This window comes from Gadus macrocephalus, chromosome 12, assembly GCF_031168955.1.
Source record: "Gadus macrocephalus chromosome 12, ASM3116895v1".
NCBI classification, from domain to species: Eukaryota; Metazoa; Chordata; class Actinopteri; order Gadiformes; family Gadidae; genus Gadus; species Gadus macrocephalus.
Genome location: NC_082393.1, coordinates 26,365,951 through 26,380,363, shown reverse-complemented (window position 1 = coordinate 26,380,363; position 14,413 = coordinate 26,365,951). Strand labels below are relative to the sequence as shown.

At 46.0% G+C, this 14,413-nt stretch overlaps 1 long non-coding RNA gene across 1 annotated transcript; it reads right to left on the bottom strand.

The window, feature by feature from the left end:
• Positions 1-3,855: 3,855 nt before the first annotated feature.
• LOC132468643 (uncharacterized) lies at positions 3,856-14,412 on the bottom strand. The gene is made up of 3 exons (XR_009528247.1): positions 14,324-14,412; positions 13,213-13,278; positions 3,856-4,242 (listed from the first exon to the last, which is right to left on the bottom strand). It is a non-coding gene; the product is annotated as an uncharacterized LOC132468643 (long non-coding RNA).
• Position 14,413: the final 1 nt, after the last annotated feature.

The following is a 14,413-nucleotide window of genomic DNA, read 5'->3' as shown; positions in this document are numbered from 1 at the left end:
TTATCTCCACTCTTCTCTGCCCAACTGCCGTCTCTGCTGTCCACCGATCCGCTCTGCTCTTCATCCTCCTTCCACCCTCCTCTTCGCTCCGACACTACTCTCCTCTTAGGTCCATTAACTATTCAAAACACACATAGACGTGTGTGCGTGGCGCCCTGTGCCTGTTGTGAGTGAAGGACCAATTTCCTGTATTTGAGTGCTTACATATGCAACAACATGTGGTTTATATAACGGGGGGCAATCATGTGTGAGGGAAAGGAGGGGTGTAGAGAGAGAGAGAGAGAGCGAGAGCGAGAGAGAGAGCGAGAGCGAGAGAGTGGAGAGAGGAGAGAGAGAGAGAGCGAGACAGAGACAGAGACAGAGAGAGAGAGAGAGAGAGAGAGAGAGAGAGAGAGAGAGAGGACATAAGAGTGGACAGGGGGTAAATTGAGCGAGAGAAGTTGGATTTAATTTGGTGTCCTCAAGAAATAAAAATCTGCAGACAAGACCTACACTCAAGTGTTGGTCAAGGCAAAGGTCCTTAAAAAATGCTAATTCTAAATTATAGTCATAATAAAATAACAATGACATCAAAGTAGCAAGAACATTTATATAAAAATATAACAGCAAAGTATTTATAGGTTTCAAAACAGCCACCCAGTTGTATTGTCTGTGAATCAGAAAGCTATCGGGCTATTACAACAACCAAACACCCTCAACGTGTTACACACCCCCCCCCCCCGCCGACCTCACTGGGGAGGAGAAGGAGGTTTAGCATCTGGACCTGCCTCTCTCTGCTGTCCATCTACTAATACACTCCTAATGCTGCGATCCCCTCACGCTAACCCTCATTAGCTTATCAGAACAAGACAATGGAGGACATTAGCACCAGCTCCCGCCTGAGGGCCCAGCGAAGGTGTCCCCTCTAGATAGCGGGCGGTACGGGTTTAAGTCCTGCCTCAGACCCATACATTAACACAGCCCCCACCTGAGCATCGCAGCTCACCCCGTTGACTCTCCGCCTTAAGACAATACACCGGCGATAGCTCAGCCCGTCTCCCGGCAGAGAGCCATCGGTCATCCATTAACTGTTCACCTCACCCTCTAATACGCGGCCTGGTGAAACTTACCTTAACCCTCTCATACCCGCATAGCTTATCACGGGAAGACAAGGCGGAGCACGGGAGGGTTGGGTTAGCTTAGCGGTCCGACCGGCTGATTGACTTCCCTAGCTGTTGGATTAGCTGTGATGCTAACGCGGCCTAGCGGGGCAAGGTGAGGTCTGTCTTAGCACAGCAGCTTTCTCGGGGGGGGGCGGGGGGACGCTATCAGAGAGCGCCAGTGCTGGAGGGGTCCTTGGGAGCAGCCCCCAGTGCCGAGGCTAAGACAAAGTAGCTGCGGGGGCTAATCCGGCAGCCTCAAATCCCACGGGCGCAGTTCAGAAGGTATTAATGGATATTTAAATGAAGGCACCAACATTCACCTGTTCTAAAGCCGGCGGAGGACGTGGAGACATACATTATGCATACCTATGCAGCAGACGCAAGGGCGACCCACACACACACACACACCACACCCACACACACACACACACACACACACACACCCACCCACACCACACCCACACACACACACACACACACACACACACACACACACACCCACACCCACCCACACACACACACACACCCACACACACACACACCCACACACACACACACACACACACACACCTTTTCCCTACTTAGACAGGTGCACATTATACAAATGTATTAATAGGATAAAAACTGCAAATCTGTATCAACGGGTCAGAATGGCCTTTGAGGGAATTATAAAGGAATACAGTTAAAGTAAAACCAAATCAGAAAATACATAAAATAGTACATAAAATAAACCTATAGCATAAAATCTTCTTACGACTTGGCATTCAGATGGATTGAATTAATGTACATTGCAATACACCAAAACAAACCCTATTGCTTAGTAGTACATGTATATGTGTCACACACAGACACACACGAACACGAAAGAGCCTTCTTCCCTGGATGGAGCATCTGGGGGTTCAGAGGTTAAGTACAGGAGCAATCTAAATCAGGAGGTCAGCTGGCAGGCAGCGCAAATGACTGGCTTAATGACTGGCTGAGTGACTGGCTCCCCTCACTAATAACAGCCTGCACAGCTAGTCAGTCGGAAGGAGGGCTCGTCAGGGCATTGACTGACAGGCCAGGACACTCACACACGCACACTCACACACACACACACACGCACACACACAAACACCGTTCACACACGCACACATACACACACACCGTTCACACACACACACACACACACACACACACACAAACAAATACCGTTCACACACACACACACACACACACACACACACACACACACACACACGCAGCCGTTCGATGTGAATCCAGCCCTTAAATAAGCTGAAATTGGTGGGCAGACCCGCCCATCCAATGGGGAGCAGGCAGGGCCCGCCCCCCCACTTTACCAGCCCATTAGGCGAGGCCCGGAGGCCCCTGAGGGAGCAGTGCGGGTCACACTACACTGCTACCCTAACGGAGATTAATAACCCCAGAGATATGGCGCTGACATGCTATTTAATCACACATAACGACGTGGACACGGGAGCATAAAGGGAGGGGACAGAAGTGTCAGAGGGGCCGACTGGAACTCAATTGAAATATTGATTTTGGTCAAATGTTTTGCTCCCCCCCACCCCCTCCCCCCCCCTCCCACCACCACCACCACCTCCTCCAGCACCTCCAGCACGTCACATGTTATGGAGGCATGCCTCACGTTTTACATAAAAGTGGGGGATATGTTTACTGACTGTGTGCGTTGTTTCTGAGTGGCTCATTTTATATAAATGGTAACTTTGGCAAAGAGAAAAATAGAGAGAATGATTATCAGGCCGCCTGCAGTACAGAGCATTACAATGCATACGTCTGTTCCTCTCTTATCCCCATAAACACACCGACATACGCACACGGACAAGAGACACCTGGAGGACTGTGTGTGTGTGTGTGTGTGTGTGTGTGTGTGTGTGTGTGTGTGTGTGTGTGTGTGTGTGTGTGTGTGTGTGTGTGTGTGTGTGTGTGTGTGTGTGTGTGTGTGTGTGTGTGTGTGTGTGTGTGTGTGTGTGTGTGTGTGTGTGTGTGTGTGTGTGTGTGTGTGTGTGACAATCAAAGCAGTGGAGCATGCTGTGTGACTAAGTGAGTGTTCTCGCCCAGACGTAGGGGGACCAGTCTGTCACTGTGTGGCGACACCAAGATAGCTCATTAGACATTCCGCTCCAATTCAATTTTAACCAACTTATTTGTTCCTGTGCAAATTCTGACATTTGCCCGCGTCGAGGGAGGCACCAGCTCATTCAAATGCGACTTGTGTTTGTCTCTTTTCTTTTGCTGGCTAAGGACGGCTACAAATAAAGTTCCGCTTTAATTTAGATCCAGATCCATTTTGCTTTCCATGTGTCGTAACAAGCAACGTCGTATCAAACAATCTGGAGCACATTGAGACCTGCTCAGATGAGAGTAGTTCTCCAAAGCACGTCTTTGATTTCGGTAAATGCAATGATTGAAATAAACAATGTAGGACCACACATTCAGTTCAAATGACTACAATGACTCTTAAATACACACCTGTCACCAGGGTAAGGGCTCGTACACTCACACATTAACATATGCATAGTATGGAAGTAGTAATCACTTAATACCCAGCCCTGAGAACATGTTACCAGATGGAACAAGCTACCTTTTGCAAAGCACAATTCCGGAGAAAATGTATGCCAGAGCATTGGTGAGCGTTTACTCTCACATAGTGTAAACCAACATGCTAACATATAAATAAATAAATAAATAAGAGAGAGAGAGAGAGAGAGAGAGAGAGAGAGAGAGAGAGAGAGAGAGAGAGAGAGAGAGAGAGAGAGAGAGAGAGAGAGAGAGAGAGAGAGAGAGAGAGAGAGAGAGAGAGAGAGAGAGAGAGAGAGAGAGAGAGAGAGAGAGAGAGAGAGAGAGAGAGAGAGAGAGAGAGCGAGAGCGAGAGCGAGAGAGAGAGAGAGTAAAGTGAAAGTGAGTGAGAGACAGACAGGGCTTAGGAAGTGAGTGAGAGTGTCAGTAGGCATCAGTCAGGGGGTGGGAGAGAGGCTGGTCAGTGTAAATCTCTCACCTGTTGCCTGGGGCAGCTCTTCCAGTACAGCCACACGTTGGACTCCATGAACACAACATCCAGGAACCGCCCGCTTGCCGTCTGCAGAACGCACACAAAAAAGACACTTAAAGTGTGCATACAATGACAAGACAGCTATTTCGTTTTTTTCTTAGAAATTATTTGTGCACAGTACAAAACCATAATCAACCCACCATCAGTTAAGTTAGACAAACGAGCCAATTATCCAACTCATACAAACGATACAATTCATCCAAGTTATTTCTCCTCCGCTCGTTTGAACACACGCTAAACGGCCCGGGCGTGATTGAACGACGGGATTAAACAAACCCGGAACAACAACAAAGCAACCGGGTAGCAATCAGTCCCCGAGCGCGTGGGTCCAGGTGGGCTGACCTCCGTCTGAGTCCGCCTCAGAGCGCCTGACAGGGCGGCTCCACAGCGGGACGCGCCAGCCCGTCCTGCAGGTGAGCCTAGAGCCCCCGCTCGTCAGGAACAGGAGGAGGAGGAGGAGGAGGAGGAGGAGGAGGAGAGGTAAGGACAGCGGCAGAGGCAGAGCGATGGGGAGCACAGCAACACCATGGCTCCCCCACGACCGGCGGAGAACTTTCTCTGTCATCCATGGATGCGTCGATATCCCAGGTAGAATATTCCACGTGTGTGTCCTCCTCTCTTCCTCCAGCTCCTCTGTCCTCCTGCTCTTCCTGGGTTCTGTTGAGGAACCATGATCCCCCCTCTGGAACCTTTCCTCCCACGCACACAAACACACACAACCCAGAAACACACCGACTGGAAAGGGAGGGTCTGCAGCCTGACAAATAGGTAGACCGGTGAGGCTGAAGATCAATCTAGAACGCACCAAACACGCCTGGTGAACTCCTTCCTTCCTTCGCTCTGTCCTGCGGCCAGCGATGCTTCTCTCTCCCTCTTCACGGTCCTTCTCTCTGCCAACACAAGCCGGGCAAAGCTGTCCTGCGTTTTGTGTGCCGCTCCTCCACGAAGTCAACACACAACCACGCACACAGACCCACACCCGGACTCACACGCGCGCACACAGAGGAGACGCTGTGAGCTAACCCTGAGCCGGGCCCTGGTCTGCCTTTGAGATGCTCTCTAGCCCACAAACACAAGACGGCTTTCATTATCTTGCCCGTCGCAGCGCAAGGCCTAGCTTCTAAAGGCTACTGATTTCATTCTTCCCTTAGCCCCACGCACAAAGGCAGGGCATTTTGTAAATTACTTGCTCGTTTCAGACCAACAAAAGGTACTTTCATTGAACCCCCCCCCGCCGCCACCACTCCCCTCTCCACACACACACACACACACACACACATAACCACAACACAACCCCCCCCCAACCCTCAGCCTCATCCCGCCTCCTCCCTCCATTTGATTTTGCTCAAATTTGATTACAAGGCTTGAAAAAAAAAAAAGGAGGGGAAGAAAAGAAAAGAGGAAATAAGAAAGGAGCACAGATGGCGTGTTCATTCAGCGGGTGAATGCCTTTATCTGGGCGCCCTTTATACATGTGGCAATCCACGTCCGCTTCTGCCGCACCACTAACAAAGAGAGCAAAGAAAGAACTTGACAAAATTATTGGTTTGGTGCACTCTCTTCCACGCCTGCTAGGCCGAGTAGACCCAGGCCAGCCCTCTCTCACTCTCTCTTTTTATTTCACTTTCCCCCGCGTCCCGACGACTTTCTATCACCGCCTCATCTAAATCACACTCGATACAGCGCTGGATTTTATTCCATTTTATTTACGTGATGTAACCAAACTGCAGGAGACGTGATGTGTCTGAACTTCTGATTGTGTCTGAACTTACGCTTGCTTGTTTGTATGTCGTAGAGTGGACGACATTAGCAAACGCACTTCAAGGCCTTCAAGAGGTCAAGCTCCAACACAAGAGGGTCAGAGTTGGTACGATAGGACAGGAGGTGCTGGAGAAGTGTTCTGCATGCAAAACCCCAGATAGATCATGCACACAAACACACCAACACACAAAAGCATGCTCTGCAGCTCTTTCACTTAGGAGGATAATTATAGGTCTCCAACACACAAATGCATGCACATATCCACACACAGACACACATTGACACAAATGGCATCTAAGCCATGCCATGCCATGCTCACAGACAACATACTCAGACATGCATGTAGTTCACTTCTAACCAAACAACCGATGTCAATAAAGCAGAGCAGAACCAAAGCCGTAAACTGGTTATGACCCGGACACAAACCACATGGGCCCAGCAGACTCATAGATGCAACTAGACTCAAGTCCTGATTGTGCGGACCAGTAAGGTTGAGAGAACTAATAGCTCAACACACATGCAAGTCTCTGGTAGGTCAGGGTCGCCATTGGCCTTGTGGCGCTTTGCATTTCAATGAGTCTTTTATCATCCCACCAGGATGCTTTAACTGTCAGTTCTTCACAGTTCAAGATGGGATCTGGCTCACATTGTGTTTCATTATAAGAAAGAGCACACCTCGTGGTCGTGTGGATCGCATTCTGCTTGGATAGGCCAGTCGACAGCATTCCGGGCATAATGTGGAAAAACCTCTGGCTACATCATTCACAGCATGCCCGATGCCCGAGACCTCCCGGGAAATAACATCAAGTATGCTTTCGCATACGAAAGTTCAGCACCCAGTCCACGTTGATGAAGGTCACCACTACTGCATACAATTTGAAACAGCAAGGACAACAGAAGGGATTATCTTCTAACAAGCGTCCTTTTAGCTGATTTACTTTCCCAGGAGGTATTTATGTGGCAACTTGGTGGAGAAATGCATCAGGCAGGTCCTTGATACATTTAAGGTCAATACAACTTTTTAAATGTGTTTGGCAATGTCTACAAGAACACCATCAAAAGAAAAGATAAAACTGTAGAGAATGTGGCTATGACATAGACGTGCTTCTTTTGAAGGACCGTGAAGAAGAAGAGCAGGCTTGAGAGCCAAAGTAATCCATGCAGCTACTGATATTCATAAGAAGAACACTTCATAACAGTGTGAAGAAGAGCAAAGTGAGTCAAATTGAGGCAGGTAGTTGGACTTATAGCGTGATAAGTAATCCCCTCATCACCTATTCTGGGGGGCAATCATCCAAAAGAGATAATACAGATATAGAACAATTTGCGATGACAGTGCTTTCATACACACACATACAACGCCACTTTGACGCTTCCTCCAAAACACACGCGTATGCACACACAAAGTGACACGCATACACACGCGCGCACACCCATAAACCTATGAGCACATGCTGTGGAGATATGGAGCCGTGAAGCGCTGACAGCAGCAGCAGTGGCCGGGTGCCTCCCTAAGCAGCGTGGAGGTGGAGCTCCGACGGCCGCGTCACGTGGCCGCCACACCTCCGCTCCCCGCCCCACCTGCTTGATAAGCAGAAAGAGGGGGGGGGGGACTATTTGACTTGGTTATTACAGATGAGGACTGAGATCTCTGCATGTGGTCAGAAGACATTTGTATCGGTCGTCAGGTTTCCCTCCTCGCAAAGCAGAAGTAATTATTGTCTCCAGATAAAAACGGAAAAGCAGGGCATTTTTTTCCTTAAAGGAGGAAATAAACTAGAGATGGAAATGACCTTAATAATATTTTCTCCCTGGATTGCTTCCTAGTAAGAGTGTTCCATCGGTAGGGTTGATAAAAGGATTATGCAGCCAGCTTTATGGGGCTGCAGTGAAATCTGGATATGGAGGGAGAGCTGCTTGATTGAATAATTCTTGTTTCCCCTTCAGCCAAGCTAGCAAGCTTCTTAGGGAAAACTAAGAAATCAGCATTATGCCAGATTTATACGAGTGCTCTGTCAAGAGGTGGGTAGTCATTCTGTCAATCCCACTCTGAAGCATTACACTTTTCTGATGGCCGCTACGTTTCTGTCTGTCTGACTATCCAACTTTCTGTCTGAAGAACATAGAACTGCAGCTGTCTTCAAAAATAACTGTTACAGTTCGAAGTGACTCTCTGACATAAATGATCTCACATTATACGTGCATGTTCTATGCGTGCATGTTCTATGCGCGCGTGCGTGCGTGCGTGCGTGCGTGCGTGTGTGTGTGTGTGTGTGGTGTGATTCCTGTATATCCCAAGCCTAACTATAATTCAGTCAAAATAAAAAGTACAGCTATGAAAGCGAAGTAAAGATTTAAATCAGTTTGGCATCATGATTTATTTCAATTAGCTATATCCCTTCTGGTCATCCTTACTGCTTCATAAGTGCATTAAGGAAACACAATGAGCCTAGTGTGAATTAAGGGAACATGTTAGTGGAGAGAAGTTAATGAGTTGAGAGCTCTATGGAATATGTGGAATAATTAATAAATGGCAACATCTTAAGTGATTTAGAATCAGTTGCACATAAAACAATGGCAATGGAGTAAATAGAAATCGGACATAAATACTAACGATAAAAGCTAATAATACACAATGTGGGGGTTTGTATCTTTCTGTATATACTGCATACAAAAAGACACGTGGCCTCTTTTAGATTGAACCAACATCCAAGCAAAGATCAAAATAGTGTCCTTAAACATTAGGAACCTTCTAAATCCCTTCCCTCAGTTCCTTTTGAGACTTGTGAACATCCCGCTAGCGATACCTGAATGAAACAATATCTGCACGGCCCTGAAGCATAGCATATAATATATAATATTGTTCCATAATCCACAACCACAATGGTTAAGGTTACTGCTCCCTCTGCGCGGCTATAGAGCAAGTGGTTAAAGACCCATTTCTTCAGCCTCTTCAGCAATGTTTGTGATATCTTGTTAACAAAAGGATTGAGGCTATAGACAAGATAACTGTGAGGAATACAGGCTGAGATGTTCTATGATTCTGAACAATTTACAGTACATCCACTGCATTTTTGCTTTTCAAGTGTCAATATAAGCTTGCTTAACATCAGAAGGCTTTTAAATATCAATACATGAGGGATGCATTGTAGCAGTGGACCATCGCATCACATAGATGCTAAAAGATACTTTATGGTGAGGTTCGTCAAAGTTCACATACCTTATTCTTATATATTGCTGCAAGTGTTATTGCCAAACCAATCAGTTAATTAAACAGTACACATGTTATTTCTAAGTAAATGAAAGCACTTCTCTCCTAAAATATATATATTTGTGTCTTCCGATTGACGTACCCTGCCAAGGCTAAGAAACTGATTAATGTGCACACTAATTTAACTGCGTAGTGAGATAAATGAGAAAAATGTTAAACAAGAAAAATAACTGAATTGAGAATGACCATCTCCTCCGACCTAAGACATCCATCAACTCTGTGACAATGGATCCAGTTGTGTCTGTGGAGGCCTAGTAGACAAGATGACAAGGAGACAGTCAGGAACCATTCTGGTCCTCCATCAAGGTGTGGAAACCAGCCGCGGGCACGGGCCCAAGGCAAAGCAACAACTGAGCCTCGAAGCACTAGCCTGAACTGCAAATCACCGTCTTTAAATAGTAACCTGTCTGGGATTGATCAGCTGTAGTTATAACACAATGGCTTTACATGGATTATATGGACTATTCTAATACTGAGAATAAAGGTCTCTAAGATCCACTTGTTGGATGCTCTTAGTCATTGGAGTTTGCTGAGTTGCTCCATCCTAGCTATCCTATCTGTGTTGAACTATGGACTGGAACTATCTTGGTCAAAACCTTTGAACCATATTTTAAACCTTTATGAAGACAGTCATCATGCACTGCTGCTCGTGCAATCATTCCTTCAGGGGAATCATACATTTATTTTATTATCTCAACATGAACCTCCATTTAAAGTAGTTGCAGAGGTTTCTGTGATATTGCGACTGTAGACTTCATGGAAACTAATCTAATGGCACTCATTAAAACGATTTTCTTCTGAATAAATGACTCATTTTTCAACTTATGAAACAGAGCATGTTGTAAATATATATGCTGCACTGCTCCTCTCAATCGTACCTTAATACTTTTACAGAAAAGCTAAGAGCGAAATCAACAAAAAAACAATCAACAAGATTGTTGAAACATACATAAGGTACTTTCAAAGCCATTTGAGGCAATGGCAGTTGCCATAATTGCGAATAGTTTTTGTTTCTGTACTTTTTGAAGAATCAGAATAAAATAATACATAGACTCAAGGCGTGTTAATTAACATGCAAGGTCACTAAGTCCTTCGGGGAAAAACTATTTGGAAATTCAATATTGCCCATTGTTATTTCCATAAAGATTATGAGCAAAGCAACCCACAACATGGTACTTTATGGTGAGGTTTGTAAAACTTGACATAACAAGTTTGAAGAACACAATAGTGTTACTTTCAGATATATCCCAAACATCTGTCTTGAAGAATTACACAAGCAGATGTTAAATTGAACGCTTAGTATAGTATTGCAAATTATGCTTGACAAAGATAAAAATGACAAACCAGCTATCGTAAGTATAAGCCATGTCTGTAATATAAACACTTAATACGACTCTAGTTATGAATAATAATATACAGAAAGTGTCATCTTCGCTGTCGGAGAGAAAACAGTGCATGGACAAAAATCTAGCAGGTGGCATGAGCCATATCTGAATTGTGATGTCCCTAATCCATCAGCCCTGCTCCTATTGGAGGATATATCTCTCGCACAAGTGACTGCTTCAAATATCCACAGAGTCGGTCAAGAGGTCACAGCGATCTCCAACGCAACCTTAATGACAACGATTACCAGCTGTGGCCAATTTGTTGAAGTTCAAACTGTTCAAACAATTCACCTTTAACAATCTGTGGGAACACGCGTCATTTGCAGCGTTAGTCCAGAACTACAAGTACTACAACTTCAAAGTTTGTAATGTTTTAACACATGAGAATATAACAGCATTGAGCTGAAGCAGTCACTGCCAACGCCAGCCTATAACTTCTACTACTAAACAACAAACATCCAACAATCAATATTCCCCCTTTTCCTGATCCTCGAGGCATCCCATTCGTCTGCATCCTGAGTTTGAATGATAAACCTCAAAGCCCCTGAAGGGATTCATTGTCACTGCTAATCACGTCCCAGAATCACAAGCATCCCAACTTTCCCTCCTCTCTCCACTCTGTATCCACGCTGACTCCCATAAGGCACTGCCGTTCAGGTGCCTCTTCTAAAGTAAATAATCACACACAAAAGAGACGCCAGGAAGACAAATAGAAACGGACAACAAAACGAAACAAAAAAGTCTGGTGAAATACCTTTGAGGATGCCCAGAGGACGCGCCGGACAGACAGATGTGCAGATAGATCCCCTTCTCCCTCTCTCTCTCTCTCTCCGGCTGCCTCCTCTCTCAGTGTGTTACAGAGAGTGACTGCTCCGAGCCCGCCTGGCATATCTAATTAGAGCCGGGCTGTTGCCACTATCTGAGGATCTACCTCTCCAATCTCTCCTGACTCAATCTTCCCCATCTCTGATTTTCTTTTATATTTATGCTGGAATATTTAATTGTAGACAAAAGGTTACTCTGGGCTCTATTCATCGTGCGCAGGCAGAATAATCTCCTTTAAAAGGCTTGACATTTCAGGCTTTTCAAAAGAGGCTGAAAAAATTATATCCAAGCTTTTGTTAATCAATGAAGTAGAACTCCCCCGAACAAAAGAATTAAATTGCTTGGTTGGGTTAATAAAACACACAGAAATAGCTGCTTCCTGTGGGCTTTTGTTCCTGCCACTGGTCCCCTTTACACACACAACCAGCACTGTAATTCCATATGATTTGGGGGGCAAAACTCTCATTTCACCACACAGTTGGCTTTTTAAATCCCATTGAATGAACCAGGCTGTGAGGCTGCCTGATTGGAACCTCTTGCCTGCGCTTGGCTGGCTGCTGGCTACAGTAGAGAAGGGTCTCTCCATTTAAACCTGATTCTCGCTAAAGAAAGACAACAGGTCCACTACAATTTACAATGTCTATACTGCCCGTGACTCAGAAAAACATTGTAATTATGCAAATGATAGGGGCAATAATTAGGCCCTTTGCTGTCCCGATGCGTTTACTGCCACATGTCTCTGTTCCAACCGCAGAGAACACACACAGCAGGTCCCGTTGTGTAACAAATCGCTCCTGGCAGATAGAGACGCACACAAACACACTCACACACACACACACACACACTCACACACATCTTGCAGATGTTCACAGAGACTCAGGACATTCTAGCCGTCAGTCTCAGAAAAGGTTCTGGCATCCGGCGGTACATGGAGAGCACCCCAGAGCACCCCAGAGCACCCCAGAGCACCCCCAGAGCACCCCAGAGCAGCCCAGAGCAGCCCAGAGCAGCCTGTGGTCACAGAACACGGGCGTGAGTGAATGTCCGGCCGGTGGACAGACGCCGATCGGTACACACACACTTGGAACTTGAGAGTGAGAAGTGAGACTGAAAACAATCAAAGCTTCGGTCCTACAAGTCATTCGAGCTTCATGAAGCATGTGTAAAGAGTACCGGTAAGTTTAGGAATCGGAGAACAAGGATGGTATGGTGTATGGTTTATGTACATCATTGGAGGTCATGTACACAGAAGTAAGTAATCACAGTCAAGTGGATGTTCTCATTAGAAGTGGGTCTCCAGTTGTTTGAGGGTTGTTAAGTTAAGGTCATTCGACACATTCTGGAGCAAATTGTTTGTGAGAACTGGTCAAACCTAGGTTGATTTTTTAAAGGGGTGGCCAGCAAATATATCAGTTAACAAATCATAGTCGGGTCTCTATGTCTTGGTCACCATGGGTTACTGTACACGTTGTAGGACATGGCGGAGCTAACCTATTGACATTTCTCCACAGTTTTCTCACTGCATCCATAGTGGTAGTCAACTATATCCATAGACCTCTGATTATCGCTATCTGTTTTATATATTGGTCATTCATCCATAGTGGTAAACTATATCATCAATAATAACAGTCATGATTGGAATTTCTTTGTCATGGTCTGATTTTATTTACCTACTTTTACCTTCCCTCTCAGTATGTTTGTGTTCCCTCTCAGTACTTTTGTGTTACTTCTCAATATGTTTGTGTTCCCTCTTACCTCTCAATAGGTGTTGTGTTCCCACGCCAGTCTTCTGCGTTGCCTTTGTCTTGATCCAAAACTCATCTGCGAAACGCTGTCCAAACACACACAATATTAGCATAACATATTAACTAACTTCACTCTGAAACTGTTAAGTGCCCCAGTGCCAAACTAAAACCAAGGCCACAGTCACTACATCAACCCCAGCCCAGTATTCCCCCCCAGGCCAGAGACTGTACATCCCCCCAGGCCTGAACTACCCCCCAGGCCAGAGACTGTACATCCCCCCAGGCCTGAACTACCCCCCAGGCTACAGACAGTACTAACACCCCCAGGCCTGAACTACCCCCCAGGCTACAGACAGTACTAACACCCCCAGACCTGAACTACCCCCCAGGCTACAGACAGTACTAACACCCCCAGGCCTGAACTACCCCCCAGGCTACAGACAGTACTAACACCCCCAGACCTGAACTACCCCCCAGGCTACAGACAGTACTAACACCCCCAGACCTGAACTACCACGCAGCTTCCCTACAACCCCCCCCCCCCCACCGGTAGTAGGGCAGGGTATGGGTGTAGCGAAGCCTAGGTGGAGTAAGTGGTGCTGGGCGTGGAGGTAGCGTGGCCTGGGTCGAAGAATGGGGCTGGGGTGGAGGTAGTTCGTTTTGGGGCTAATTAGGTTGCAGCTTGTTGTCTACCTTAATACGGTTAAGGCGTAATTAGTTTTGAGCAAGTTTTATCTTATGAGTTATTGAAAATTCCCTACCATGACCCTTAGGGGCCTCCGTATCTTACTGCATAGTGGTATCTACATCATATACCTATCGCTAGCGGTTTACTTCACTGTTAAGATAGTTTGCTGTTGACAACGGTGTGCAGTTGTATCGCAACAGTTTCATTTTAGATACCAACTTTCCCCAAAAGACTGGAAACCTACTTCTAGTTATCAAGCAGGGAAACAACCTGTATTAAAGAAAGCACAGCCACTTATAACCCCACTCATTCGCAAACTGCCAGTGTATTAGCCTTGATTATAAAGAGTGTGAAACTCTCAATTGTGACAATGTATATATAACATGCGTGTATATATAAATAAAATACAAATGTACGTTAAAAAGTAGCAAACCTTTATCGACTTACAAAATGTCAAAAAACGTGGAAAGAAAAGTCGAAACCGCCGACCTGCCAAGCGACAGGCCCCGCCCCCGGCACCGCA